Source organism: Leptinotarsa decemlineata, unplaced genomic scaffold (genome assembly GCF_025532065.1).
Source record: "Leptinotarsa decemlineata unplaced genomic scaffold, Ldec_3_MD MMD2_P_RNA_scaffold_4, whole genome shotgun sequence".
Lineage (NCBI taxonomy): Eukaryota > Metazoa > Arthropoda > Insecta > Coleoptera > Chrysomelidae > Leptinotarsa > Leptinotarsa decemlineata.
The window spans coordinates 3192757-3218390 of NW_027412531.1; the positions used below are offsets into that span (position 1 = coordinate 3192757).

The window sequence follows — 25634 nt, forward strand, 5'->3', positions numbered from 1 at the left end:
ATAAGGTTACTTGGACAATTTTATGAATAAAAGTACTCGTGTGGAAAGAAGATCGGAGCAACGAGTTTTGATAAAAATGTAGTTTCACTCGACGACATCAAACCCGCTCGTCCACCATTATTTGAAATGAATAATTATCAAAGCAGAAATAATAATGATAACGTTAATTCAACAACATTTATCCTGAGCTGTCTACCATTATTCGAAAATATTAGTTTTTAAGGAAAATGGAAATGATAGGTAAAATGTTCATAACGAATTTTTATAATGCAAACACGTTTAACTAACGAAACTCAAGAGCCTCAAGAGCAAACAGAAATGAAAAATCCGCTACAGAAACTGCTCGATATGACCACCTTCTCTCTCTATACATTTTCTTAGTCTGCGAAGACACCCTCTCTGTACTTGAAATAGCATTCCATGGTCGTTTCGTATGGCTTCACAATGTAATGTTATTCTATTCAACAATGCATCTCTTGTGTGAATAGGTGTAGCGTAAACAAGGCTTTTTAGATGCCCCCACAGAAAGAAATCTAATGGATTTAAATCCGGAGACCGCGATGGCCATGAATATGGCCCACCTCTACCAATCCATCTATTGTGGAAAATATGGTTCAGATGGTCACGCACAATCAAACTAAAATGAGGAGGAGCGCCATCATGCATAAACCACATATCTCTTCGGGTTTGCAATGGAACATGTTCCAAAAGTCCATTCAAATCGTTCTGAATGAACTCCAAATAACGTTCTCCATTCAATCGGTCCTGTAGAACGAATGGTCCTATAAGATGGTTTCCTATGATACCAGCCCAAACATTCACGTTGAATTTCCGTTGGTGTTTGGTTTGCAATATCTCATGGGGATTTTCTTCGGCGGGTTTGATGTCGTCGAGTGGAACTACATTTTTATCAAGACTCGTTGCTCCGATCGACTTTCCACACGAGTACTTTTATTCATAAAATTGTCCAAGTAATCTTATTTTCTTGAAAAATATTGAAAAATATCTGTCATTTCAAAGTTTTGGGGTGTGGACCATCGGGGGTAGTCCGTTCCTGACTTTGTAGCAAAACAACTAACTCCTGCATGAAAGCTCATCGACGGAATTCATTTGTTTAGTCAATTACCAAAATTTGGATGATTTTGAATATTCACTTGAAAATTTATCTAAGAAAAACATTTTTCATTTTGTAACTTCGAGGGCCCGTTACTTGGTAACGAAGGATTTTAGGAAAAAAAGTTATATGAAGTACTGGTGATGTTTTGACCCCATCTATACATTCCCGAGAGGAAAAGAGGAAGTCCAGGGACACCCGATATATATATATATATATATATATATATATATATATATATATATATATATATATATATATATATATATATATATATATATATATATATATATATTTTCTCGGGTTTCGCTCCGTGTTCTGTGTATTTTCTCCCCATAAGGATTATTTTCACAACGTTTCGGCAAAGTCTCATTTGCCATCTTTTGGTGATGTCTGGTTTTTTTCAACTAGACTGATTAATTCGAACTCTGTGTCTCAATTTATAGGGATGGATGTTTCCCTATACCTGCGTTGCTGCCACTACCTGTGTTTGCTCGACTACCTGTTTTGGTCTTATTACCTGAGCTGCCTCTCCTGTCTCTGTTATTGTACCTGTATTGTCATGTACCGAGTTTTGCCTCTGAAGTTGAGCAGTCTGATTGCTTGTGCGAAGTGATAAAACGGATCTCCATGTTGATGGTAATCTTTGCGCATCATCCCTCTTGTTCATATTATTAGGTCGTTTTTCAATTTCGATTGCCTCTCTGATTGTTCGTGAGTAAAAGTTTTCGTTGCTTGCTAGCATTTTTGTGTTGTCGAAATTGATGTTATGTCCTGTTTGAAGTACGTGTTGGAAGAGAGAAGACGTGGTGACTTTTCCCTTCACTGCTAGTTTGTGTTCATCTTTGCGAATGTTGATTCGTCTGTTGGTCTGGCCGATGTAAGTCCTGTCACAATCATGGCATGGTACTTCATACACTCCTTGTGATTCCAGTGGTATCTGATCCTTGGGATTACGAAGCATGGACCTTATTGTTCGTTCTGGTACGAACGAAGTTGATATGTTATGTCCATATTCTCCGTTTCACTAACACTGTCGTCATTTAAATTAATGATGAATTTGTTTAAAGGTGATTGACCATGTTTCATGATGAATTTCACTAGTTCGGACTTCCATTGTCTAATATATAAAATGATTTGAAATCCCTGAAACAACTAAAAAAAAAGAATTAAAAATGAATAGCTTAAAATAACAATTATATTAAGCAAAAATAACCTGAAATGAAATAAAAGTGAAATGAAATACAAGTAAAAATAGAACGATAGAACAAAAAATAAAGAAATGAAAAATGAAAATAAAAATAAAAAGTTAGGAGATTCCAAGCCACGTTAGTTCACGACGTTTCGATTGTTAGTATTTACAATCGTCTTCTTGTGATGACTTGACTGATTCCTCCGGAAGATGACTATTTCTGGGTGGCGCGAGTACTTTCACTTATCCCCGCTTTTCATTTTTTCCGCTTCACTGGTTCACTGGGAGATGACCGTTTGGCGGGAGTTGGCAATTTTTCGCTTGATGATGAGTTTTTATATGTTGCGTATCTCAACGCTAGCTTGGCTGAATACGTTGTTAGACAGCATGTATGCGGCTTCCCTCAATTTTCTTCTTAATGAATTTATTTCCACCATTGATTTGGAAGTGACCAATTTCCATATAATCTTTCTCAACTAAAAAAAGTAATCCTTTTCTTGTCAGTCTTCTTCGGTAATATTAGATACTTCTTCTTTAACTAGCTCTATCACCTTCTTATCAAATTTTGGAAAATTATTTTTACGCCTGATGCTTTGTTTCATTTTTCCCCAAATCAACTCGATGAGATTGAAAACACAAAAATAGGGGGGAAGTCTCAATATGGCAATACTCTCAAGGGCATACACTTTTCAAATGTTTTTGTCTATAAAACTTCAAGTACTTGGTTTTTGGTATAGTTATCTTCAAAGTACAAATTGTTATCCATTAAAAAACTCTGTATTTCATCTTTCCTCGAATTTTTATTCGGTACTTTGATGAGCTGTCGCGAATGATAGAAAGCGTTGTCAAGAATTATTCGCATCCAAATTTGGGATCGATGTGTTTTCAAACCATTCCTCAAAAAATATCAGCTTCTATGTTATTATGATAGTCAACATTGCAGTTCTCAAGTTTTTTTCCACATAATTCCAAAATATTCGGAACTCATCCTTTACTTCCTCCGCAATGCACAATGATTAGTCGCGATCCTTTATTTGCAGGCATGTTAGCCGTACACATTCTCGAACCATCAGTCCACCCTTTCGTCCAAAAAGAAAATTTGCCGTTATTCTTGTCTATATTTTGTTATTTTTTCTAAGTATTTGTTACGCAATTCCACAGCAGCTATTTTACGTACAATTGAGAAATTAATTTCCGTCAAATCTGATGTTACTTGTAATAGTTTTTTCCCCTCGAAACCAAACTTGATATGTAGATTTTTTATACATTGAAACATACTCTCTGTGTTTCAGTATTCAAATGCATCCGAATCTTATTCACTGGTATCTATTTTTCGCATTGTTCACCAGCGCTATTGGAATCACTACACAGGAAAGAGTCTGCGTTGTTATCACACTCGTTATTACTATCAGTACTTGTCCAAAGACGTCACATTTTAAACAAATTACAACAATTTTAAGTAATTATAACTCCACCGATATCGAATTTCAACACTTAAATCGCGATCAGTTCCTGAACTGAACATTGACGACACAACAGCGGTACTCATCGCTACATTCTATTGGTAACCATAACATGACTTAAAAATTTAATTTTATGGCTCTTCAGCCAATCATAAAACTCGGTTAGTAAAAATGTATCCAATACGAACCGACAATTCTTCAGTTCACGTGGACTAATTCGTAGCGGCATTATTTCTTTGTATTGGTTTTTTTGGCCATTGAGTTCGCCGAAGCTTTAAGAATTACCATATCGGTTACTTCGACTATACCTTTTTATTATATTGTTGATGTGCAATAAGAAGAGATTTTCAAATATTTCAACTGGGGAGCCGGCCGCGGGGAAAAAGGCGCTTTCATAAAATGAAGTTAATTTTTCATCACTTGTTCTCCATACCTACCGCTATATTTTCGTCGAATGAAATTTTATATGAAGGTTTGTTTCATGTTGTAGATGTGTAATAAGAAAGGATTTTTTAATATTCCAACTGGGGCGCCATCTGCGGAGAAAGATACGTTCATAAGATGAAGTTACCTTTTCATCACTGTTTTTCCGCACTGCTTATATTGTCGGAGGCTGAAATTCTGTATGTAGGTTAGGTTACGTTAGGTTAGGTTGGATAGATGTATGAAAAGAAAGGATTTTTGAATATATACGCGTTCATAAAATAAATTCACCTTTTCATCACTGTTTCTCCATGCTATTAAATTTTCGGTGGGTGAATTCATATTAAGTATCAGCATTGCACCCTTCGAAGCCGGGTGTGGTCGCTAGTCTGGAATATTGATGGCATTGGAAAAGATGCGTTCGCTAATAGAAATATATCCTATAAATTGAAAAGGGTATATTTTCAGGAGAAGTAGAATGCCAAAACTATCTTCCTCATATATATTCTAGTTTCGCTTTTAGAAAAAAAATCAATATCTGTTTAAGAATCTGTTCAAAATCTGTTTAAAATCTGTTTTTCCGTTAATCAGCTGTGGCCCCCATACGAACAACAACGCTCAGAGGTTCAGAAACTTGTGCAAGCTAAGGAATAACGAGGTCTTATCTTTTAACGTGTGATTCCTAACTTGGTTGCCGAATCATCCCAGCTTCAACCAGATGAATTCTCTTGAGAAAAATATCTGGTCGAGGTAGAAATCGAACCCACGGTTTTCCGATCGTGAGTCGGGCGCACTACCAGCGCGGCCAATTCCACAACATTTTACCTAACAGGTTAGGTTAGGTAAGGTTAGGTTAGGATAAGTTAGGTAAGGTTAGGTTAGGTTAGGTTAGGTTAGGTTAGGTTAGGTTAGGTTAGGTTAGGTTAGGTTAGGTTAGGTTAGGTTTTAAAGAAATGATACATAATCTGTACTTAAAGTCAGAAGGAATGGGAGTGGAGTGGAGTGGAGTAGAGTAGAGTGGAGTGGAGTGGAGTGATCCTCTTTGTAGATGAGACCACCTTAAGACCACTTGATGACGTTATGTTAACCACCCCACCCCCTCTACTCTACTCTACTCTACTCTACTCCACTCTACTCTACTCTACTCCACTCTACTCCACTCTACTCCACTCTACTCCACTCTACTCCACTCTACTCCACTCTACTCCACTCTACTCCACTCTACTCCACTCTACTCCACTCTACTCCACTCTACTCCACTCTACTCCACTCTACTCCACTCTACTCCACTCTACTCCACTCTACTACTCCACTCTACTCCACTCTACTCCACTCTACTCCACTCTACTCCACTCTACTCCACTCTACTCCACTCTACTCCACTCTACTCCACTCTACTCCACTCTACTCCACTCTACTCCACTCTACTCCACTCTACTCCACTCTACTCCACTCTACTCCACTCTACTCCACTCTACTCCACTCTACTCCACTCTACTCCACTCTACTCCACTCTACTCCACTCTACTCCACTCTACTCCACTCTACTCCACTCTACTCCACTCTACTCCACTCTACTCCACTCTACTCCACTCTACTCCACTCTACTCCACTCTACTCCACTCTACTCCACTCTACTCCACTCTACTCCACTCTACTCCACTCTACTCCACTCTACTCCACTCTACTCCACTCTACTCCACTCTACTCCACTCTACTCCACTCTACTCCACTCTACTCCACTCTACTCCACTCTACTCCACTCTACTCCACTCTACTCCACTCTACTCCACTCTACTCCACTCTACTCCACTCTACTCCACTCCACTCCACTCCACTCCACTCCACTCCACTCCACTCCACTCCACTCCACTCCACTCCACTCCACTCCACTCCACTCCACTCCACTCCACTCCACTCCACTCCACTCCACTCCACTCCACTCCACTCCACTCTACTCTACTCCACTCTACTCCACTCTACTCCACTCCACTCCACTCCACTCCACTCCACTCCACTCCACTCGGAGTAGTCGGAGAGTAGAGTTGTCGGAGAGTAGAGTTGTCGGAGAGTAGAGTTGTCGGAGAGTAGAGTTGTCGGAGAGTAGAGTAGTCGGAGAGTAGAGTAGTCGGAGAGTAGAGTTGTCGGAGAGTAGAGTAGTCGGAGAGTAGAGTTGTCGGAGAGTAGAGTTGTCGGAGAGTAGAGTAGTCGGAGAGTAGAGTAGTCGGAGAGTAGAGTTGTCGGATAGTAGAGTTGTCGGAGAGTAGAGTTGTCGGAGAGTAGAGTTGTCGGAGAGTAGAGTAGTCGGAGAGTAGAGTAGTCGGAGAGTAGAGTTGTCGGAGAGTAGAGTAGTCGGAGAGTAGAGTTGCCGGAGAGTAGAGTAGTCGGAGAGTAGAGTTGTCGGAGAGTAGAGTAGTCGGAGAGTAGAGTTGTCGGAGAGTAGAGTAGTCGGAGAGTAGAGTAGTCGGAGAGTAGAGTAGTCGGAGAGTAGAGTTGTCGGAGAGTAGAGTTGTCGGAGAGTAGAGTAGTCGGAGAGTAGAGTAGTCGGAGAGTAGAGTTGTCGGAGAGTAGAGTAGTCGGAGAGTAGAGTAGTCGGAGAGTAGAGTTGTCGGAGAGTAGAGTTGTCGGAGAGTAGAGTAGTCGGAGAGTAGAGTAGTCGGAGAGTAGAGTAGTCGGAGAGTAGAGTAGTCGGAGAGTAGAGTAGTCGGAGAGTAGAGTAGTCGGAGAGTAGAGTAGTCGGAGAGTAGAGTTGTCGGAGAGTAGAGTAGTCGGAGAGTAGAGTTGTCGGAGAGTAGAGTTGTCGGAGAGTAGAGTTTTCGGAGAGTAGAGTAGTCGGAGAGTAGAGTAGTCGGAGAGTAGAGTAGTCGGAGAGTAGAGTTGTCGGAGAGTAGAGTTGTCGGAGAGTAGAGTAGTCGGAGAGTAGAGTAGTCGGAGAGTAGAGTTGTCGGAGTGTAGAGTAGTCGGAGAGTAGAGTTGTCGGAGAGTAGAATAGTCGGAGAGTAGAGTAGTCGGAGAGTAGAGTTGTCGGAGAGTAGAGTAGTCGGAGAGTAGAGTAGTCGGAGAGTAGAGTAGTCGGAGAGTAGAGTTGTCAGAGAGTAGAGTAGTCGGAGAGTAGAGTTGTCGGAGAGTAGAGTAGTCGGAGAGTAGAGTAGTCGGAGAGTAGAGTTGTCGGAGAGTAGAGTTGTCGGAGAGTAGAGTTGTCGGAGAGTAGAGTAGTCGGAGAGTAGAGTTGTCGGAGAGTAGAATAGTCGGAGAGTAGAATAGTCGGAGAGTAGAGTAGTCGGAGAGTAGAGTAGTCGGAGAGTAGAGTAGTCGGAGAGTAGAGTAGTCGGAGAGTAGAGTAGTCGGAGAGTAGAGTAGTCGGAGAGTAGAGTTGTCGGAGAGTAGAGTAGTCGGAGAGTAGAGTTGTCGGAGAGTAGAGTTGTCGGAGAGTAGAGTAGTCGGAGAGTAGAGTTGTCGGAGAGTAGAGTTGTCGGAGAGTAGAGTAGTCGGAGAGTAGAGTTGTCGGAGAGTAGAGTTGTCGGAGAGTAGAGTAGTCGGAGAGTAGAGTTGTCGGAGAGTAGAGTTGTCGGAGAGTAGAGTAGTCGGAGAGTAGAGTAGTCGGAGAGTAGAGTTGTCGGAGAGTAGAATAGTCGGAGAGTAGAGTAGTCGGAGAGTAGAGTTGTCGGAGAGTAGAATAGTCGGAGAGTAGAGTAGTCGGAGAGTAGAGTTGTCGGAGAGTAGAGTAGTCGGAGAGTAGAGTAGTCGGAGAGTAGAGTAGTCGGAGAGTAGAGTTGTCGGAGAGTAGAGTAGTCGGAGAGTAGAGTTGTCGGAGAGTAGAGTTGTCGGAGAGTAGAGTAGTCGGAGAGTAGAGTAGTCGGAGAGTAGAGTTGTCGGAGAGTAGAGTAGTCGGAGAGTAGAGTAGTCGGAGAGTAGAGTTGTCGGAGAGTAGAATAGTCGGAGAGTAGAGTAGTCGGAGAGTAGAGTTGTCGGAGAGTAGAATAGTCGGAGAGTAGAGTAGTCGGAGAGTAGAGTTGTCGGAGAGTAGAATAGTCGGAGAGTAGTCGGAGAGTAGAGTAGTCGGAGAGTAGAGTAGTCGGAGAGTAGAGTAGTCGGAGAGTAGAGTAGTCGGAGAGTAGAGTTGTCGGAGAGTAGAATAGTCGGAGAGTAGAGTAGTCGGAGAGTAGAGTTGTCGGAGAGTAGAGTAGTCGGAGAGTAGAGTAGTCGGAGAGTAGAGTAGTCGGAGAGTAGAGTTGTCGGAGAGTAGAGTAGTCGGAGAGTAGAGTTGTCGGAGAGTAGAGTAGTCGGAGAGTAGAGTAGTCGGAGAGTAGAGTAGTCGGAGAGTAGAGTTGTCGGAGAGTAGAGTTGTCGGAGAGTAGAGTTGTCGGAGAGTAGAGTTGTCGGAGAGTAGAGTAGTCGGAGAGTAGAGTTGTCGGAGAGTAGAGTAGTCGGAGAGTAGAGTAGTCGGAGAGTAGAGTTGTCGGAGAGTAGAGTTGTCGGAGAGTAGAGTTGTCGGAGAGTAGAGTAGTCGGAGAGTAGAGTAGTCGGAGAGTAGAGTAGTCGGAGAGTAGAGTAGTCGGAGAGTAGAGTAGTCGGAGAGTAGAGTAGTCGGAGAGTAGAGTTGTCGGAGAGTAGAGTAGTCGGAGAGTAGAGTAGTCGGAGAGTAGAGTTGTCGGAGAGTAGAGTAGTCGGAGAGTAGAGTAGTCGGAGAGTAGAGTTGTCGGAGAGTAGAGTAGTCGGAGAGTATAGTAGTCGGAGAGTAGAGTTGTCGGAGAGTAGAGTAGTCGGAGAGTAGAGTTGTCGGAGAGTAGAGTAGTCGGAGAGTAGAGTTGTCGGAGAGTAGAGTTGTCGGAGAGTAGAGTTGTCGGAGAGTAGAGTTGTCGGAGAGTAGAGTTGTCGGAGAGTAGAGTAGTCGGAGAGTAGAGTTGCCGTAGAGTAGAGTAGTCGGAGAGTAGAGTAGTCGGAGAGTAGAGTTGTCGGAGAGTAGAGTAGTCGGAGAGTAGAGTTGTCGAAGAGTAGAGTTGTCGGAGAGTAGAGTAGTCGGAGAGTAGAGTTGTCGAAGAGTAGAGTTGTCGGAGAGTAGAGTAGTCGGAGAGTAGAGTTGTCGGAGAGTAGAGTAGTCGGAGAGTAGAGTTGTCGGAGAGTAGAGTTGTCGGAGAGTAGAGTAGTCGGAGAGTAGAGTTGTCGGAGAGTAGAGTTGTCGGAGAGGAGAGTTGTCGGAAAGTAGAGTAGTCGGAGAGTAGAGTTGTCGGAGAGTAGAGTTGTCGGAGAGTAGAGTAGTCGGAGAGTAGAGTTGTCGGAGAGTAGAGTTGTCGGAGAGTAGAGTTGTCGGAGAGTAGAGTTGTCGGAGAGTAGAGTAGTCGGAGAGTAGAGTAGTCGGAGAGTAGAGTAGTCGGAGAGTAGAGTTGTCGGAAAGTAGAGTTGTCGGAGAGTAGAGTAGTCGGAGAGTAGAGTTGTCGGAAAGTAGAGTTGTCGGAGAGTAGAGTAGTCGGAGAGTAGAGTAGTCGGAGAGTAGAGTTGTCGGAGAGTAGAGTTGTCGGAGAGTAGAGTAGTCGGAGAGTAGAGTTGTCGGAGAGTAGAGTTGTCGGAGAGTAGAGTAGTCGGAGAGTAGAGTTGTCGGAGAGTAGAGTTGTCGGAGAATAGAGTAGTCGGAGAGTAGAGTTGTCGGAGAGTAGAGTTGTCGGAGAGTAGAGTAGTCGGAGAGTAGAGTAGTCGGAGAGTAGAGTAGTCGGAGAGTAGAGTAGTCGGAGAGTAGAGTAGTCTGAGAGTAGAGTTGTCGGAGAGTAGAGTTGTCGGAGAGTAGAGTAGTCGGAGAGTAGAGTAGTCGGAGAGTAGAGTAGTTGGAGAGTAGAGTTGTCGTCGAGAGCATTATTCGTAGCTGTGATTTCAAATCTGAATATTGTTTTCAAATTTGAACAACTTTTTCGAATGAAGATTTTCAATAATGTCAAAAATAAGAGAGTTCACACTTGATCAGAATTTGTATTTTTTGTTTTCACCTGTACAACGTTCATAAGTTTAGAATTTTGACAACTCGAATCCATATTTCCCGCAATGCACCAATTTTTATCAGGAATAAAATTTTCTAATAAATGGATAATACAAAAGTGTCCCATATTGTGCAAACTTCTTGAAACTCATTGTATAGAGCAATAACTTTTGTGAATTTCAAGAAAGACAAATGAATGTTTTATTCAACATTTCCTTTTTCTAATCACGTCCTATGGTTTTATTATTCGTTAAAAAATCATTCAAAAATATGTTCAATTATTTTTGGGAAATAAACTCCTCTCAATGCTCACTGAGTATTTGAGGGCATGTAACGACGATGGCCAATTGATCAAAAAAAATTGTGGCAACTCTCGATCCTCCACACAAACCGTGGTTGTTATTCTGAGCATTCCGTAAGAACAACTATCCACTAGTTTGCGGAATTCATCAAGATTTACTTTCGTCAAGTAAATTATTAGTGTTGGAACAAGTGTTTCTTGTATAAATATTTTGGAGAAGAGCCAATACTCCAAAGTGAACGTTTCTCTTGGAAGACTCTTGAGAAAGAATTTCAGTTGGTCTTATTTTATTACATCCTGGTTTGAAATTTAATTGCAAGCAACCAGTGAATAGATCAAGATTGAAACTAATAGTTTATAATCTGTATTAACTTCAATATTTAGGCCAACCACACACTGGCAACTTCAGTCAAGCATCATTTCAATAACAAAAATTTTTCTTATGAGAACCCAATTGCTGCTGTCAAAGTAGAACACAAATAGCAATTGAAAAGTTGCTCTTGATTTTTCCTCTTGCATCAACATGTCGCGATACATCAAAGTATTTGTGAAAACAGTTAAATCACACTCCTCTCCCAATGTTCATTGAGTATTCAAAGGCCTGTAACGAGGATTGCCAACTAATTAAAAAAAAAAAATTAGGGCAACTCTCGATCTTCCACACAAACCGTGGTCGCTATTCTGAACTTTCCAAAATAACAACTATCCATTAGTTTGCGGAATTCATTAACATTTACTTTCGTTCACCAAAAACTTCGGATGCTACAGAGTGTTGACTTCAGGATTTATTACCCTGAAGTCAACATTCATAATAAACCCTACAAAATATAAATAAAACAGAGCACAGATTCAGATGCTATAAATGCAATTCGCATAAATACAGACGGCTCAAAAACCAAAGAAGGCTCAGGGTACGGAGTGTACTCCAGATCACTAAGCCTAAGGATTAAGTGGGGAATGGGTAAAAATACCAGCTCGGTTCAACCAGAACTGGCTGGTATCTCAATCGCCACAAAAGAAATAGCCAGGAAAGGAATTTCTGGCAAAAACATAACAATCTGCACTGATATCAGACAAGCCCTATTAGCCTTGAACAGACAACGTGTTACCTCAGGGCTAGTACTAGAGGCCCGTCAAGATTCAGCCAAAGTCCCGGTAGATGATAACATTATCCTGAGGTGGGTTGAAGGGCACGACAGGATTAAGGTAATCGCATTGCCGACTCTTCAGCCAAGGAAGCGACTGGACTGAGAATTTTAGGACCCAGTGGCACCTACAGCCTTATGACTTCGACAATTGTGGAACTAGCCAAACTCATGCTCAATCCTTAAAGAGATGGGATGGAATTAAAGGTTGCAGTCTTGCCAAGATCACCCTGGGCGACCCTAGAAAGCTGGAGCCGAAGAAATATCTGACGATGTCCAGGCATGTCCTATGCGAGTGTCCAGTGTTATCGTCAGTAAGAGAGTGTGTGTTCGGCGAGTCTTGGTCTACACCAGCTGATATAAAGGGAATGTCTCCCAGTGACCTGTCCACCTTCCTGGAAAGGACAGGATGGACGATGACCTAGGAGGACAACTCCTCGGGAGGATGTACAATGGGTCACATGTGGCATAAGTGATGTGGGCCTACACTCACCCTGCCTACTGTACAGATACAGATTATAACTTCATAACATAAACACTCTTCGTTCAAAAAATAAGGTGAATGTTCAATAATGTCAAAAATTACTTATCAATTACTATTTCGTCCCTTTTAAAGTAGGTAGTACCCCTCAGATATAATACACTTGTGCTAGTGTTGTTTCAAATCCTCAAAGAAGTTATGTTATAAACTTTTTGGTACGTCCTTGAGTTCTACAAGCGATTCAGTTTTCATCTCCTCAATCGTGGCAGAACGCCTCTTCAAGCTTCAAAACAGGAAAATGTCGCAGGCGGCAAATCTGGTTTATACGATGACTGAGGCATGATTGCGGTATTGTTTTTGTCCAAAAAAACACGAACAAACAATGACGAGTGCAAAAACCATGAATTGTTATAGAATAGAATAGGATAGCATAGCATAGAATAGAATAGAATAGAATAAAGTGGAGTGGAGTGGAGGGGAGCGGAGCGGAGTAGAGTAGAGAAGAGTAGCATAGAATTTATTCGTGCAATGTATACATGAATAGTATTCGCATACGTCAATGGGATAAATAATACAGGCTGATTCACGGTGGATGGCACATTAGACGTTTCTGGTGAACCAGACAACGGATCACTTTGAAAATTCAATGGAGGGCATATTCGGACATTCTCTAGCCAACTAAAATATTTTCGACAATGCGGTGTTGCCGCTTCTATTAGAAAGCAGTAGCAACTTTGATTTTTCAAATGGAACACTCTGTATATAATATTATTTTTGGAATCTCCAACAATTGCCCGACAACTTTTCTTGATATTTCCCTATACCTATCTGTTACCGTTTTCGAAATAAAAATTAATTTCAATTTTTTTCTTCGAAAATCATGACTTCTAAAAATGCCGATATCTTTTAGTTAAGAAGTACTATGATATCGAAATTTGGTTGTTAGGTGATACTTGGACACTTCCCACACGTCAGCCTAATCTCCGTTACTTCAATACAGGGTGGTAAAAAAATACAGTTTTTTCGTTTGCTTGAAAAAGTTGCTGAAATTTGATTATTTCAAATGGAACACCCTGTATATTATTGAAAATTCGGAAAGCTGCTGAAATTTGCTTTCTTTCTATGTATATCATACCTATACCTAACTAGTCAAGTTTCGGACTTATGAACATTTATTTGTGAAAATGTCCCTTCAGAATGGTATTTCCATTCGGTATTTGGTAAGCAGGCCATGATTACTATTTGACAGTAGCGTTGTGACACTCTCCTAATAATATCGACATTTTCGTCACTTCAGAAGTTGCAAATACCTTCAAAACGATGGAACAAAACTATTCAAACGAAGTTCTTATGAATTTGTTTATTATTTTTGGACAGTGTGACAAAATTATCAGCAGAACATGTAGAAAGTTCAATGAAATGTATCCGAATCTACCGCCAATGAACCTCAAGAAATTTATACGAATTCAGAACAATTTCAATATGTTTGGATAAACTTTAAAAAAGCACCAAGAAACTTGAAATTGGAAATATTGATATGAATAATTATAAAAAAGTAAAACAATCATGTGGAATATTTCAAAATATGTTCGAATCGCTGGCCGTTCACTCCCAAGCACTTTAAAATGCGGGTGTTGACTGCTTTCGTGGTGGCAGATCTGATTTCATTGGGATCCAAATCTTCAAATGTTTGGGCAATCCTTTCTAACAATTCATCTCTCGAACGCACGGGTATTTTGTAAACTTTTTCTTTAAACATTCCCCACAAATAAAAATCTAATGGATTAAGATCGGGTGATCTCGCTGGCCAATTCCATGGTCCCAAGCGCCTCATCCACCGATCGTCAAATAGTCTATCCAGTTCTGCGCTCACTTCTCTTGTGCAATGTGCAGGAGCTCCGTCTAGTTGGTACCAACAGTTTCGATAATCTTCGAGTGGCAGATTATCCACGAAACTGTCTACAGTATTCTCCAAAATATTCAGGTAGCTTCTGGATGTTAATGACTCCTCGTATATCACGTACCTCAATTTGTTGTCCATCAACATGCAGAAGACATTAAAACTAAATTTTTCTTGAAATCCGGCTTCTTTTGTGACGTGAGGATTTTCACTGGACCAATAATGACGATTTTTTCTATTGAAAATCCCTTCTCTCGAAAATTTCGATTCATCAGTCCAAATAATTTTATTTGAAAAAAGTGGATCTTCTTGAATGCGTGACGACAACATTTCACAAAATTCTACTCTCTGTTGAGGATCTTGAGGCTTCATTGCTTGAATTTTGGTGAATTTATAATCATGCATTTTATGTCTTCGCAAGATTCTTTGAACCGATGAATATTTTATACCCAAATCTTCTCCAGCACTTCTTATCGATGACTCGGGAGATGCGTGAAAATATGCTAAGACATTAATCTTCGAAAGTTACGGGTCGAGGCAAGTTTCTTGGTGCTTTTAAAGTTGATCCAAATGCATTGAAATTGTTCTGAATTCGTATAAATTTCTTGAGGTTCATTGGCGGTAGATTCGGATACATTTCATTGAACTTTCTACATGTTCTGCTGATAATTTTGTCACACTGTCCAAAAATAATAAACAAATTCATAAGAACTTCGTTTGAATAGTTTTGTTCCATCGTTTTGAAGGTATTTGCAACTTCTGAAGTGACGAAAATGTCGATATTATTAGGAGAATGTCACAACGCTACTGTCAAATAGTAATCATGGCCTGCTTACCAAATACCGAATGGAAATACCATTCTGAAGGGACATTTTCACAAATAAATGTTCATAAGTCCGAAACTTGACTAGTTAGGTATAGGTATGATATTCATAGAAAGAAAGCAAATTTCAGCAGCTTTCCGAATTTTCAATAATATACAGGGTGTTCCATTTAAAATAATCAAATTTCAGCAACTTTTTCAAGCAAACGAAAAAACTGTATTTTTTTACCACCCTGTATTGAAGTAACGGAGATTAGGCTGACGTGTGGGAAGTGTCCAAGTATCACCTAACTCCAAACCAAATTTCGATATGATAGTACTTCTTAACTGAAAGATATCGGCATTTTTAGAAGTCATGATTTTCGAAGAAAAAAATTGAAATTAATTTTTATTTCGAAAACGGTAACAGATAGGTATAGAAAAATAACAAGAAAAGTTGTCGGGCAATTGTTGGAGATTCCAAAAATAATATTATATACAGAGTGTTCCATTTGAAAAATCAAAGTTGCTACTGCTTTCTAATAGAAGCGGCAACACCGCATTGTCGAAAATATTTTAGTTGGCTAGAGAATGTCCAAATATGCCCTCCATTAAATTTTCAAAGTGATCCGTTGTCTGGTTCACCAGAAACGTCTAATGTGCCATCCACCGTGAATCAGCCTGTATATAAATTTAAATCAATGAATATCTATTATTAGACACGCAACAAATTTGTTGATGAGTCGAAATAATTAAAATATTCTTCGAATGTGTAAAAAGCATTCTGTAAAAGAATATTCTTAATTTTCACTTTAAAAGTGTTCACACCCATGTCTAAAGTCTGAAATTCATACGGTAACACGTTAAAAAATTTCAGAGATATATATATAAATAAGAGTTTTGCGATTTCCCCAATCTATATTTGGGTAGCCTTACATTTCTTTTGTCCCTGGTACCATGGTAGTGTATGTCCTCCTGCTTAGTACATTTATTTTCACCTATTAAATTTTTAACATAACACAGACATTTATATATGAAGCAAGATCGCAGAGTTAATATACGGAGATTTTTGATAAGAGGTTTACAATAATCGTCGTATTCAGCCTGTGCCATAATTCTTACTACTTCTTTTGTAGTTTAAGTATAATATCTAGATGACATGATGACCCCCAAACTATTAGTCCATATGTCATTATGCTGTGAAAAATGGCGAAGTAAGCTACTTAAATAATCCGTTGTCATTATGTTGCGAAGTTGTCTTTCTCATCCCGTATATACGCGTGGATAGTCGCTTTGATAATTTGTGAATATGTGAAAAGAAATTCAGAGATAAGTGAAAATACCTCCGAGAAGCTTGACTGGTTGATTATTTTTTATATTTTTCTTAGTTGAGAAATCTAACGTTTTGGTTTTATCATCGTTTATAGTGAGATAATTGATCCGTGATCCACCGTGGCGTTTCTTCGGTGGATCCGTGATTCACCGTATGAAACGCTTTGGACATGTCATAAAATTTCCCACAGCACAATTAATCCTCAAGAGCTTCTAGAATATTTTTATACATTTCGCAGATTGCACCGATAGTAGATCTCCTCTGTCTGTAACCAAATTGAGCATTGCTTAATAAGTTATTTTTTTCAAAATATTCTAATGATCTATTTTTTAGTAGAATTTCAAATATTTTTGAGATAACAGGTATAATGGAAATAGGAATAAGAGGAATAATGGATAGAAGTAACTAAATATTTGAGGATAAGTTCCGCTATCGATACATGTGTTTATCAAATGTGCAAGTAAATCAGCTACCATTTTTAGAAACTCACTATTTAGGTTGTAATTATCTTTAGATTTTTTATTTTTCAATTCTGATATTCTGGTTTTAACTTCTATATCACAGACTGGGAATAAAAAAAATGATTAATTTATTTTAGGTGCTTTATTCAAAAATGTTGAAAACTTTGCTTTGTCTACATTGAGTGAGAGCTGCTTTGATGAAGAGTTTACTTCAGTCTCATCCACGTATCACGATGAAAGTAAGTGGAGACTGTCCTATTTGAAAGTAATTCAAGTCATTATCACGATGATTACGGTTGTATCTTCAGTGCCGGCAGTGATAATTTCCATTGTGAAGAAAAAATAGCATATTTTATTTCGAGAAAAAGATAGTTCAGGAGAAATTACTCCATGAGAACCGAAATTGTTTAAACAATTGCGAGAAATTGTTATTTTTCAACCTAACAATTTTTTTTAATTCTCTATCTAAGTACAAATAGAGAAAGTTTCACGAATTCACGGTAAAGTTCATATTTTTGAAGATATGAATTTTCAAAAGTTCAAAAAATCTGAAATCTGAAACCTATGAGAAATATATAGAAACACTATATTGTTCATACCTGTTTTTTGATTGTTTATTACGCGTGCTCACCAGTCTGCTTCCCTTAACTTTAAGTATCGCCATCTCTCTCTGACTTATACGCTGCATCGGTCTTTTTGTGTCCTGAAATGATATAGTCCTTGGTCCACTGCTTTCCAATGTATACCCTAGATAATTTGTTCAATCTTATGGTATCTGATGACATAGTAAGTTTTGCTGACGGTACAGTAATTGATTATCATTCGAACACATGGGCTGAACTGAAAACCATCGTCGAGAACGACTTTCAAAATATTATTGAATGGTTTGCCAGTGAAATTCCCATGATGAATTCAGATGAGACTTTCTATGTAACTTTTGCACAGTATTTCAAAAATCTGCCGTTAAACGAAAATTTTAAAATAAAATCTTCGATTCTCTTGATCAAGTTCTTGAAATGGGTCTTTGATCAAAAGAAATTGACAAATCCAATACAACTTTCTTTTTAGACCACATATACGTTGTGGTATTTTAGCATGGGGCGGACTAACGAACAACTTCCTCAAGAATCTAAATGTCGCCTATCCTCCATTTTTTTTTATATAGAGATCAAAGCGCTAGTTCTACGGCAACTATACTTCTGAAGTATAATGATGAATTATCATTAAAAAAATAATTTTGAGTGAATAGATCATGTACACAACATGAGAAATAAAGCGGTAATATCTGTTATACCTACCAAATGTTGAAAACACATTATCACAGAGACACTTCTTTTACCTAGGACCCATAATATACTTTAAAATACCAACGGATCTAACTCAAATCTATTCATTCGGTTTGATAAAAAAATTCTACAAAAATGCCTCCATTCTACGCCAAGAATGAAAATACACAAATTTATAGATAGGAAAAATAATAACTACATCTACCACATTTACTACCCTATTACTATCACCACCCCATTTCTCAATTTTAAATTGTTATTGTAGTACTATTTACTGTGTATCTGCATACCATTATTGTCTATATGTATATGTATACGTGTATGTCTGATATGTGTATGTAAGTAATATATGTGTGTATATACATGAGTCCATACATATACAGGGTGTAACATAAGTACGTTAAAACATTCAAGAGACGTATTCCTGAGACACTTTTGAGAAAAAAAGTCTAGATAAACTTGTGTCCGAAAATGCATCGTTTCGGAGATACGGGATGTTGAAATCGAATTTTTTTGTTCGCTTTTTGAAAATAACTCTTGCAAAAAAATTGTTATTTGCACGAAATTCGGTACCTGGGGTTTTTTTGACGTGGGAAATCATAATTTTGTATTAATTTTCATGTAACATCTAGAAGGCGCTGCGTACGCTGTCATATGGCTTCAAAGAAAAGTTGAACAACATTCGCAAATTTTATCGAAAATCATCTTCACAGATAATGCTAATTTTTCAAGAAATGATATCATGAACTTCCATAACAACCATATCTGGGCGGAAGATAACTCACATACGATAACGCAAGCTCATTTCCAAGACAGATTCTCTTTTAATGTATGGGTAGGCATAATTGGGGATTATTTAATTGGGCCCTATTTTCTCCCCTTACGTTTGAATGGAGATGTTCACCTACATTTGTGAGTGAGTGATTTAGGAGACCAATAGATGTTTCTATTGGTCTCCGAAATCACTCTTGGTTTATGCACGATGAAGCTCCTGCTCATTTTAGTGTGATCGCCAGAAATTTTTTAGACGTAGCGTATCTCCAACGATGGATAGGAAGCGAAGGCACTGAGAGGGGGTGTACCCTTTTTACTTGAAGAAGGTGTGGAAATCAGATTTTTTAATGAAAAGTACCAAAAGTTTACTGTCAAAAAAGTTAAGTCAATTTGAAATAAATAATGACAGCGTACGCAGCGCCCTCTAGATGTAACATGAAAATTAATACGAAATTATGATTTTGCACGTCAAAAAAACCCCGGGTACTGAATTTCGTGCAAATAACTCATTCTTCACAAAAGCTATTTTCAAAAAGCGAACAAAAAATTAAATTTCAACACCCCGTATCTCCAAAACGAAGCAAGTTGATGTAGACTTTTTTTCTTAAAATTATCTCAGGAATACGTCACTTGAATATTTTAACGTACTTGTGTTACACCCTGTATATGTAAATATTTTATGAAATATAAAAATTGTTGGTTGTATTATTATTTTCCTTGTAATCCTACGCACAAGGATATATACTTTAGTGTGTTAACTGTTATATTTACCATATTTTTATTCATTTATTGGTTGTATCACAAAATCATGTTGATTGAATATGGGAATAAATTGATGGATGTGGCCACTTTTATATAAAAGTTGTAAAAAACAGAAAGTTTCAATTCTCTTTTCTTGGATATGGAAACATATATTATTGTTATTATTATTATAATATATTCAGTATTTTGGAAAGTTTATTCAAATTATTTCTATAATCGTTCAGTCTACATCCAAAGAATTTTATTCTTTTAATTTTTTTTTCAGGAAAAGATACAAAACGTTTTTGTAGATAGTATTTTGTACTCTATAACGCTACTATCCTCCATTATTGGTTTATGTGTGGTGGACAAGATTCAAGAAAAATATCACAAACTTCATTATCTCTCAGTTTGTGCATTCATAGTGATATTTTTTGGAAACTATTTTATACCATACTATTATAGCGGAAACAGTCGATACAAATCAGCGTACTCAGCTCATCTAATACTATCTTGTTATCTGTTCTTTGGCATTCAGAATCTGATAGTGTAGTCCTGGGATTTTCAATATCTATTGTTGACATCATAACTTCAACACTGGTGACATATACTAGTGATGATGTATTATGGAGGAAGGTGAGTGTGAAAAATATGTATATTTTTTGGGATATTCGAATTATTAAATCTCTAAACTATTCAACAAGAGTCTTGATTCGAAACATGGCCTTTCATGGCCGGAGTCACGATTAGAGAGAAACATATCCGGGCTGCTAGGTTGTGGTCAAATAAAAAATTGAACCGATTTTGTGATGGAGTAATTAAAAAAAAGAGTTTTACTTTGAGAAAACCATATGATGCACTGTTTGTAACCTTTGGTGTAGTACTGGAGTTTTTTCCCAACACCAAATCGTTATTTTCAACACCTCGACACGTGTTTCGATCACTAAGTGATCATCTTCAAAGAGGAAGATTAAAACTAGAAACTAAAACTAAAACTATAAACATATATTGTAAAATAATAGATAAGGCAAAAATTGTAAAATTAATTTAGGTTGGTATACGTGTATGGGTGGTACACCTGGATGGTTTACCTGTATGGGATATCATATAGCACATATAGGGTTAGCTTCGTACTGTCAAAACAATATCCAACTCATTCTTCTTAGAAGACACCAAAGAAAATGAAGTTAAAAATGTAATTAATAATCTGAATGAAGGTAAATCACCAGGTCTTGATAACATCAGGTCTGAAACTCTTATAGAATTCGTCGATTACCTAGTTAAACCAATTACCCATATTATAAATAGAGCCATGAATACCGGTAGTTTTCCAGAAGCCTTTAAAACTTCGATAATCAAACCAACATTTAAATCCGGAAATAAAAAGGAGGTAATTAATTTTCGTCCCATATCATTAATCAGTCATATAGCTAAAATATTTGAGAAAATATTGAAAGTAAGAATAGATAAATATTTGAAAAAATATAAAATACTCTTTGACAATCAATACGGATTCCGAGAGGCCAGTTCAACACAAGATGCAATGATTCACCTAATGAGACAAATTTACGATTCGATGGATAATGGTAAACCATGTCTTTGTGTTTTTGTCGATCTGGCCAAAGCTTTTGATACGGTTTCACATAAGAAATTAATAAAGGTAATGGAAAACATCGGTTTCAGCGGGACATCGCTGAAATTATTTGAAAGCTATCTCTCTGATAGGAAACAATGCGTCAAAATAAATGAAACACTTAGTTCTTACCGTACCATAGAATATGGAGTCCCCAAGGAACGGTATTGGGGCCTCTCCTATTTAATATCTACTTGAATGATTTGTTTAGGGTCAATTCAGAAGGTACCATTATTAGTTTCGCTGATGACACAGCTGTACTATATCGCGCTGAAACTTGGAATGAATTGAAGGACAAGGTTGAGGGAGATTTTATAAAAATTGTCAGTTGGTTTAAGAGCAGGTTGCTGACAATTAACACAAAAAAAACTCACTTTGTACCTTTCTCTTATTTCAACAACAAATTGCCAGATTATACCTCGTTGGAAATCGATAATGACAATGACACAATGACTATAAATATGAAACAACATATAAAATATCTTGGCATAATAATAGATAAAAATGTAAGATGGAGTAAGCACGCAGAATATGTTGCGAATAAAATAAGGTTTCTACTGAACAAATTTGAGTTTTTCAAAAAGAATTTTGACATAGCACAGCTACGAACATTATATTTCAGTCTAGTACAGTCCCATATCAATTATGGAATAATTGTGTGGGGAGGTATTACTGATAATCATCTCAGGGTTATAAATGTCACTCAAAAATTTCTCATTAAAATTATTTTCAATAAAGATTATACCTATCCGTCTGAAATACTTTTCGCAGAATCTAAATTTTTTACATGTAGACATCTATATTTTCAAAGTCTCGCTATTTATCATAGGAAATATGAAAGAAAATTATTGTCTGTGGATCACTTGCACGATACCAGATTCAAGCACAAAACCTCAAGAATTCCTAAAGTAAGTACATCTCGAAGTCAAAGATTTCTCACATACTTGTGCCCTATTGCCTATGCAGAAGTTCCATTCGAAATTAAGTCTATTACAAGTGATAACAGATTTAAAAAAGAACTGAAATTATGGCTAACGAATATAACAATAGATAAGATAAATGAAATATTGGAACGAAAAAAAATGAAGTAGTGATACAGAAAGAAAAATCACATGTTCTCACAAAAAATAATGTAAATATTTGAAGTATAAATGGAAATAATTTCACAATTTATGATATACACCAGCTTACTACTTATATTTGAACTTTTATTCATATGTTCTAATCCACATCTGTCATTATTGTTTGAAGGTGATTGACAATGTTTCGTGATGAATTTCACTAGTTCGGACTTCCATTGTCTACTATATAAAATGATTTGAAATCCCTGAAACAAGTAAAAAAGAATAATTAAAAAAGAATAGTTGAAAATAACAATTATATTAAGCAACAATAAACCTGAAATGAAATGATAGTGAAATAACCTACAAGTAAAAATATAATAATTGAATAAAAAAAAAAATAAAGGAATGAAAAAAGAAAATAATAAAAAAAATAAAAAAGTGTAGAGATAGTAGACAATGGAAGTCCGAACTAGTGAAATTCATCTGTCATTATTGTTCACCATATTCTGTACTGTCGCAATCTTTCTGAACAAGGACTTACCTTATAGAATAGACAGCAACTCTACAGAAGTGCAGTGAACAAGGACCATATTAAGAACAGAACAGTGAATGAAATATAAGATATATGACTTTCATTTGCTATACGTATATGGTGTATGAATGATGAATGTTATGACCGATAGTTTAGTTTGTAATGTTTGTTCACTGATTCATGTTCATGATATCTTCATTTATTTTTCCCTTTCAATTGACATCACACACAAAACGTGTCAACTTAATTCATTGTTTCATTTTAATTCCTTCATTTTTTTTGTCATACACAAGCTCTATGAGCTTCAGTGGCTTGCCATGTTTATTTCTGCATTTTTTTTGTTTATATGTAAATGTATTCAATCTTATGAAATAAACACTATTATTATTATTATCATTATTAGTGTTACGAAATTTGTAAATATGTTAATGGAGACGAAAGCAAGTATGCAAGTGATATACGAAAAAAAAATTAAAATTTTCCTAATCGGATATCTGAATTCCTGAGAGATGATATTGTTGACACTGGTTGCAATTGTACTGGTGAAAATGATATGGTATGTTCAAAATATCTCGTTGAAGGGTTCGGATGGGAGGTAAGAGATATTTTGCTGATGGATCACTTCAGATGGCAAACAGATTTTATGATTTATATTGAAGAAGTGTACATTATACACTTCTTTAATATAGATGAAATGAATGAAATCTGCCATTTGATTATGGTCCTGTGAGGGACAAGGAGGGATTCTGATATAATCTACGTTCAAGGGAGAGAAATCTCCGGAAAACAACTTCGCGAGAGCCAGAAAATAACAGCTCAGAAGTTTTAAACGGAAGCGATACCACATATCTGCCAGAGGGGGTTCTAGAAACGGTTTTGATAAAAAGATTCTAACAAAAAGTGTCTTCTGGTGTTGAAGTAAGAATTCTAGGAACCTCTTCAATTTCCCAGAAGCGCCTGAGAGAGAAGTCGAGGGGAGAATCACAACTACAATGTAGGGAGGTTCTTGAATGAGAGTCAGGAGATGATAGTGTTCCCATTAGAATCCAACCGAAAATTGTATGAAGTGCACTGGGTTGCTTATCATTACCACGAATATGGCCATTTTCGAAAATAAGAGAGCACATATCAGCACATAGAAGAAGATCAACTTCACTGGATATATGGAATTGAGGATCGGCAAGCCTCAAGTTTGATATGTGTGACCATGACTTGATATCAATTGTATAACTAGGCATATTATTACAAACTTTGGGCATTATAACGGCATTCAGTTTGAGAGTAGGTTTGGAACTGTTACGAGGGCAGATTTGAAGGGGGACAGCTTTGGATGCAGAGACATTCATATCGTTTATGCCGAGGACAGAGAGGGAAACATTTTGTTTCTGGTTATGTAATCCCAGACGATTAAAACATTTTTGACTTATAATATTTATTTGCGATCCTGTATCAAGCAAGGCACGCATTTTTTGATATGAACCTCTAGAATCCAGAACCTCAATTTGCACAGTCGACAAAAGAACTGTTGTATCTGGGATTTGAGACGAGAGTGAATGAGGAGGTGTATGATTTATTTCAACAGCATGAGTGAAAAATGAAGTTGATGGTTGGATTCTTATGGGCGATTGAGAAGAAATATTTGTTCGAGTGTTTACTAAATTAGATGCAGTTACATCATTGGGATTTTGAGTTTGGGAGTTTTCTGTCGAACGGAATGGACTTGCTATATTTTCGGCTTGATACGGTCGATTTTTGGAGAAGGAAGATTCACCAAAATGCAGCAATGTGTGATGCAATTGTTCATAGTTCAAACATTGGGACTTCGAGGAACATTCTCTGATTGCATGCTCCAAACCTAGACAATTGACACACCATTTGCGCGTTTTTACTAGCTTGAACCTATCACGAGTAGGCATCGACAAAAACTGAGGGCACTTATATATCCGATGGTCAGCATTACACACAGGACAAGATGTATTTCTGACTTGAACGTAGAAAGACTTTCGAGGAGAATGGGTTGGAAAATGATGAGAGGGTCGGGTTTTCATTTCAAATTTCTGAGATACCACCTTTTTCTGTTGGCATTCAGAAGCTCTATCTAAAGCATCACATTGATTTGATACAAAGTCATAAAGCTTATCGAAGGTTGGGATGTCATTAGATCCATGATATAATTCGAATCGAGAAGCGGTGTCTGAATCCAATCGTCTCATAAGCATATTGAATAGAATAAAACTCCATTGATCTGTAGGAAAACCGAGATTTTTTAATGCTGCGATATTTTCTGTGAAAGTATCTAGAAGTATTCGGAGATTATTTGAGGTTTTATTGTTTTCTGGAATTTTCAAAGCATTTTCTAATTCGTTATAATGAGCATTAGCTAATACCCTTTGATTCTCATACTTTTTGAGGAGAGTGTTATATGCAACAATATAATTTGCATCAGTTGCGGGAATAGCTTTAACGGTAATTAATGGTGAACCAGAAAGAGATGTTGTCAAATAATTTAATTTTTCTATATTGGTTAAAGTGTAGTTTTCATGCACTACACTATTAAACAGGTCTATAAAAGTTTTCCACATCCTATTTGACAAGATCTATTTTTGGCAACTTGACATTACTCTTAGTTGGAGTATGAGAATTTACAGTGTTACCTGATTCAAATAACTGGGAATAAATTGATTTAACTGTATAATAGTTCTGATAAAAACTCTTTGACAACTTTTTCATTTCTTCGTTGTCATAAGTTTCAGCCGAAATGAGAAGTGGAACGAGGGTTGAATTATATTTTTCAAATTCTTCATAGATACTCCCACAATGAGAATACCGAGCTTTGAATTGGTTGTATAAATCTGAATTAGTTTGAGCCATTTCGGCTATTATAACTAAATCACCCATGCGATCTACGGACATTTGTTGTAAAGCTTGAAACTGTTTTATTTTGTTTGCATTCGACATTTCAACAATCAATTGAATACATTTTTCTAAAATATCAAAACGATATTCGATGAAGTACGAATA

The 25634-nt window shown here is 37.4% G+C and overlaps 1 protein-coding gene across 2 annotated transcripts in view; it reads right to left on the bottom strand.

The window, feature by feature from the left end:
• The window catches only part of LOC111516055 (myrosinase 1-like), a 122006-nt gene that overhangs the window by 95546 nt on the left and 826 nt on the right, over positions 1 to 25634 (bottom strand). The gene's annotated exons all lie outside the window — the stretch shown is intronic.